This window comes from Argentina silus (genome assembly GCF_951799395.1).
Source record: "Argentina silus genome assembly, chromosome: Y".
In the NCBI taxonomy this organism is placed as follows: Eukaryota; Metazoa; Chordata; class Actinopteri; order Argentiniformes; family Argentinidae; genus Argentina; species Argentina silus.
Genome location: NC_139654.1, coordinates 39,245,520 through 39,252,127, shown reverse-complemented (window position 1 = coordinate 39,252,127; position 6,608 = coordinate 39,245,520). Strand labels below are relative to the sequence as shown.

Genomic DNA, 6,608 nt, shown 5'->3' with positions numbered 1-6,608 from the left:
GTAGGCTGTGTATAAGCGCCGAATCTTCCGGTTATAATCTCTTTATATCTCACTCTGGTAATACTGATTGCACAGGTTCAGGTTGCGTCTTAGCTCGTTATGCCACTAAACTAAAAGTTCAAGAACTTTGTGTATTATTGCAGAACATTCTCAATTCTGTGTACATATCAACGTCATAATGATACCAATAGCAACGCATTTTGGGTGGAATCCTAACTCCAAATCCGTGCGCGTAAATCTTGCATTCATGTCAATGGGAAATTGATTCGATTTACACGCGGATCTCGAGTTAGGATTCCACTGCAATACACATTTAACCCTCGTATTGTCTTCACTTTTTGGACCCTTTGGAAGTCTTCGGGTCAAATTGACCCGGGACATTATTGGGGCTTTAAAAGCAATACAAAAATACAAATTTCCATTCAAAACTCTTTAACATATATTGTCTTTATCTCAATTCCAAACAATATAGATAACATGTATGATTAATATTTGCAATTAATCTCTGCTAGATCATATTTAACAGTGGAAGTGTAATTCGTTTTTTGTGATAAAGTTATAATTTATGTAAAAAATCTGCTATAATAAGGACTTGGGTGGAATGCTTATCTCTGAAAAGTTGAAATGAAACAATGTTTTCATTGATGTTTATTATTTTTGAGGAGATATTCTCATTTGATTTTCATCTTTATCTTATTATAATCAAAGCTGTGAAAAGCAAATACAGGTGATGAACGACAATAGAAACACAAGAACCAAACTTAGATCGATTTAGTCACTGGATATGAAATACATCTCTCAAAAATGTCTCAAAAATAATTTGAGATGATTTACAATAAATAGAAACACAAAACATGAACGAAATGTACACTGCTTTATTCACTGTCAATGAAATACAGTACACTGAAAAATACATCTTTCAAACAATTCTGAAATAATATTGGATACATACAATTTTAGAGTATGTGTCCTACAGATGTACTTTTAGCAGTTTCTGCATGTGGTTTGTGTCTTTGAGTCCTTTGAGGGTTCACACACCTCGCTGTGCTTCCTCTTGTTGCCACCAGCTGCAATCTAGAATAATGAAAATACTTTATTAGTTCAGGATTTTTTTCCCACCACATCTTCTAATAGTCAATTTCAATTTGACCCACATACATACAGAGATACTCAGAAACATACACACACACACACACACACACACACAGATACATGCACACATAAACAACAACAACAACAGGACACTTACTTCAGGCACTGGAGGTTGTGGTTGTGTGGGTCGTGCAGGTGGGACAGCAGGAGCCTCCTCCACCCGCCTCACTATGGCTAGAGAAGCTGGGTTCCTGGGCACATGTTGTCTCCTCTGTATGTGCGGTGTCACCAGTGCTCATAAGCATCACATTTTTGCCCTTTTTGGGTATGTAGGATACCAGGGCCATGTTGGCCGTAAACACAAAGTGGGAGGAATGGACTGGCCTGTTCGTTACAGTTAGAAGCTGAGGTGGGAGCTCTGTCTTATTTTTTCTGACTGTTCCACCCATTGTCAGCTTTCTTTTGAGAAGTTCCTGTCCCGGGCTGTACGATGTGAAAAAATTATCCCAAGTGATGTTGTGGCCACTGAGGCCCTGTGACATATCCAGTACCACCCGTGTCCCCTGATGTCTCTCAGGGTCTCCTCCCTCTGGCTTCCCAGAATGTTTTGTAACAACATTGTGCAGATTCTGTGTGTGTGTGTGTGTGTTTGTATGTGTGTGAGTGAGTGTGTGTGTGCATGTTTCTGTGAGTCTGTGTGTCTCTGTGTATATGCGGGTCAAATTGACCCGAAGACCTTGTGAAGGACATAAATGTGTAGGGGGGGTGTAGCATGTGCACTCAATGATTTTTTTTTCTTTGACATGTTCTTCACAGTAAATAAGCCAAGGCCATGGAGTTTCAGGTTGAAAAAATGTTTCCTTGTATATTTTTTCTTCAGGTAAAAATTTAAAAAGGGTCAATTTGACCCGAAGACCACACAAGGGTTAAGTTTAAGTACATTTGAATTTATAGTGCATTTTACCCACAATATACGGCTTACACAAAAGTAGCCTACAAGACAAATACAACATTTGAAAAAACATATTGCATAGAATCAAATTTGGGGATATACAGGGTTTTTTTCTTTATAAAGTACATTACAAACATAAAGTCTCATAAAGTACATTACAAATACGAAACAATTATTAGTCATATTTTTTATTAGTAATAATAATAAGTATTTTATATTTAATACAAAATAGATTAAATGGTGAAATTGGTGTGTATAAATATAATAAACTTGACTCATAATTCGTATAGTGCTGTTTTTGGAGTAATTACTAATTACTAGTAATTACTAGTGTGTGCGGACTGCGCTCTCTGTCCCGTCTTTCTGCTGTGGGGCAGCGGAGCACTCTGCCCCATCGTTGCGAGGGGAACAACGTGAGCGTGATTGGCGTAAGCAGGGAAAACCTCACACAAATTATATTGGGTATGAATTCTGCCTAGCAACAGGTGGCGAAAAACTATTAAACGCTAATGTCGTTAACGTGGTCTGACATGACAGGAAATAATCACAAAGCAATTCAGTTCATCTACTGTACGTCTATCGCTAATGCTAGCTAGCTAAAGTTTTCACAATGAATCGTGTAGATTATTTGTTGACCATGCGGTTCAGTACATTGCCTTTGGAAGAGAAGTTGGAGATAAAACGTTTAGGGCCAACAGGAATGGTTTGACAAAAAGAGATGGCTTACCGCTACCACCTCGAAACATGCGCTGTTCTGTTTCCCATGTATGATTTTTGGTGGAGACTATTTGGGCATCGGCTGGATTCAAAGACATTATACATCTGTCAGAACAGAACAGACACCAGCGACTGAACGGCCTTGACATGCTTTCCATTGAAAATGCATTGATCCAGGGACAGATGGATTTCAACAGTAAAGTCATCGAGAGGTTTGCTGAAGCAACGAACCGCCGAACTACTTTCCTATTCAAGTGTGCAGGTCTGTTTGGACATGTATGACAAATGGACAATGCGCCGTTCACTGTAGACTATATTGCTTTTGTTTTGTAGTCATTTTAAACGTTATACTGGCTGTGATATAAAGTGGAGGACTAAATGTTACGTATAGGCCTAATATCTAGACAGTTGATGGGCACACTTGTTACTTGTCGCTTTCAGAACCCTGGACTGGGCTCGGGCTGTATATTCATATAGTTCCGTTAATTAGCCTAGCCTACTTTCCGTGATTTAATGTGACTTTTGTAGTGTGTTATAGCCTCTGCACTGATGCTATTTATTTCACATTTAAAATAATACAATTGATAAAACCTGATTAAACTTTCCTACAAGTTAACGATGTGCCGAATGCTTGTATTTTGATTAAACATGCAAGTTATTGAAGACACGTGTCTGTCTCATCTTTTTACTTTGTTGCAGTATAGGCGTTCTGTGTCGCGCTGAAGCGTATGAAGTGTATTCAGTTATGGGGTTTACTGTACATACCTTTTCTCTGCACTGTTCCTGCTGCAGAGGATGAGTAAACGATTTTCCCATGTTGTTTTTTGGTTGTGGTCTGTGTTTATACATTTAGGCTATTAGTTGTATCCTACTTTTCAGTTTTACAAGTCAAATCTTATGACAGATGAGATGGCACTTCAACCGATAAAATGCAGGTACATTTTGACTACTGCTGCACTACGATACCCATAGATAGACCCAATACATTGGTAACTGCACTACTTATACAGCTCATATACTGCTTATACTGTTCATACTGCATTCTATATTTATTCTGCTTATAATGTTACTGTTAATACATATATTGCTTATACTGCACTACTTATACTGCTCATATACTGCTTATACTGCTCATATACTGCTTATACTGCACTACTTATACTGCTCATATATTGCTTATACTGCTCTACCTGTATATATTGTTCACATTGCACTTTTCTGCTTTTTTGCACTTCTGGTTAGACGCTAACTGCATTTCGTTGTCTCTGTACTTGTACTCTGCACAATGACAATAAAGTTGAATCTAATCTAACACCTATTTATTGTCATGTTTTGATGGCATGTTGTTCATTCTCATGTTATGATTTAGTTTGTGATTATACACACGTTTTTAGCGTGATGATAGAGACCCACTACCAGACGAGTACAAAACATACACAAGTCACATGCAAATCCCTGCACTGCAGACGACAGACAACAACTGTCTCTGTACAACGAGTCCTGGACCTCCACTAATAGACAGATACAAAGAGAGCAGCATACAGTAGCAGCAGAGCCCAGAGGCGAGGCGAGGCAAGGCAAGGCAAGGCAAGTTTATTTATATAGCACATTTCATACACAGAGGCAATTCCAAGTGCTTTACGTAAAATAGATAAAAAGGAAAGAGCATGAAAGAAAAATTAGAATAAAAACGCATAAAAGACAGAAAAAAAGAAGAAAAGTCACAGTGCATTTTAGGGTCACAGTGCAATTATTAGCGCCAATTTAGTTTCAATTTAAGGCAAAAGCGAAGCCCTTTTTCTTTTCTTTTTTTCCATTTTTGAAAGTAGCCAGTGTTGGGGCTGATCCTAGATCTATGTGTAACATAATAACTGAGAGACCTGCAGCAGGGCAGGTCCTCATCACTGGCTGTCTGCTTTGAGCTGGTTGTCGTTGGACTCCTGGCAGCGGAACAGGTCCATCTCAATGGGGATCTGGTGAGAGTTGACACACAGTTAAAGTATGAAGGAACGAGTAAAACAGATGTCAGCGTTAAACTATGAATGTTACCTAACACAGTGTCACTGTTACGTTCGGGTAGCATTGCACTATAAATTCAAATAAACTCAAACTCCTGGACAACCTCTCTTGGGTCGACATACATTAAAATGGCCCTATGAAGTCTCGAGGGAGTTTTGCAGAAATACAAATAGCTTTTTTTTAAATCTCACACTTCCATCATTTAGTAGGTAGCCTATACTGAGGATGATTGGCGCCTAGTACTGAAAAATGCAATCTGGGAAATTAAATGGGGAGTACATACTCATGCAGTACGCAAGTACAGAATTGTAGTATGGGGGTTCAAACCCGGGTCTCCCATGTGGAAGACACAAACGCTACTATTAAGCCAAGAGGACATCCTCAAGGTCTGAGGGCGACACTTCAGTTTACATGTCTCAGGCAGGGCTACCTCATCACGCGAGTGTGATTCCAAAATCACCTCTGCTACATATAGAAACGCAACAAAGTCATAGGTACAAAATTATATTTACAATCATTGTATCATTATTTTGTCTCACCTCTGTCTCTTTGCAGACGGTGAAGTTGAACCTCTGTAGAATCTCCACCAACGCCAGTTTCATCAATACCAGAGTGAATCGCATCCCGATACAGTTCCGTGGGCCCAACCCGAACGGCATGTAGGTGTATGGGTCGATGCTCTCCTTGTTCTCCTTACTGAACCTACACACGGAGAGTTCAGAGGAGGAGGGGTTAAAGAACATATCAATTAAATCACAGTAATATGATGGTTATACATGGTTGAAGAAACCTGTTTGTGTTTGGTCGTCGCATTTAGGTTTGTTTTATGGTTGTTTGTGGAACACTGCTCTTATCGTTGCTGTTGTGATTGATATTGTGGTTGTGGTTAAGATGTGGCCCATTACCTCTCTGGTTTGAACTCCTCTGGGTCTTCCCACACATCGGGGTCACGGTGCAAGGTCCAGATGGGTATCATGACGACCATACCCTTGGGGATGGTGATGCCGCTGATCTCAACAGATTTCTTGGCGACTCTTTCAAGTCGATGGGGTACAACCTGAGAGACTCGTTGATCACGCTGTCTAGATAGTCCATCTGCATCAGAGCCTCGTACTGGATAGGAGCCTGCACAGGGATATTACACTCACATGAGCACTAGTGATTGGTCGTTCACGTAGCCGTAGCCCAGAACTAACTCTTTTTCGTCGCAAATCTGAAGAGCTGTTAGTTTTTTGTGTTTTTTGGGGGGGAAATGAACACAGTACTATACTTATTCTAATCTGCATAGCCTAATTTCATGACACCCGCATACAGAACGCCATTACTTTCAATGTACGTGTGTAATAGTGTCTTGCTTTTTTGTTATACATGAATAAACAAAAAAATCGCTAAATAATGTTATCTTGATAGTTAGAAGAAAATACATTTAGATTCCACTGAACAATGTAAATGATAGATGTACACAAGGATCAATCAGAAGTCAAAATGCCACTAAACTGGGCTGCTTTTAGTGGATTGACTGCTTGGAATACTGAATGTGCTACAGTCTATTATTTCCTATCACAGTCGACAGACTACAAGAAAACTGTCAGGTGGTTCAAATGTGAATAACTTGGTATCCATTCCATTAACTGTGGCCGGGCAGCACCGAACAGCCCAGAGAACATTACCATGGTGCTTTTGAATATTAGGTCCCTATCTGGCAAAACCTTTATTGATCTTATCTCAGAGCGAAAGCTGCACTGTAATGTTTTTATCTGAAACCTGGCTAAACATGAATGCATGTCAGTCTATTAGAAGTGGGGAAAAATATATTTTCACTCTATTA

The 6,608-nt window shown here is 39.4% G+C and overlaps 1 pseudogene across 1 annotated transcript in view; it reads right to left on the bottom strand.

Moving 5' to 3' along the window:
- Positions 1–5,268: 5,268 nt before the first annotated feature.
- The window catches only part of LOC310824113 (cytochrome P450 3A27-like), a 453,840-nt pseudogene continuing 452,500 nt past the window's right edge, over positions 5,269–6,608 (bottom strand). Inside the window, exons 11-12 of the transcript in view lie at positions 5,686–5,905; positions 5,269–5,482 (exon numbers count right to left, since the gene is read on the bottom strand). The product of the transcript in view is annotated as a cytochrome P450 3A27-like (transcript). The remainder of the gene's footprint in view (positions 5,483–5,685; positions 5,906–6,608) is intronic.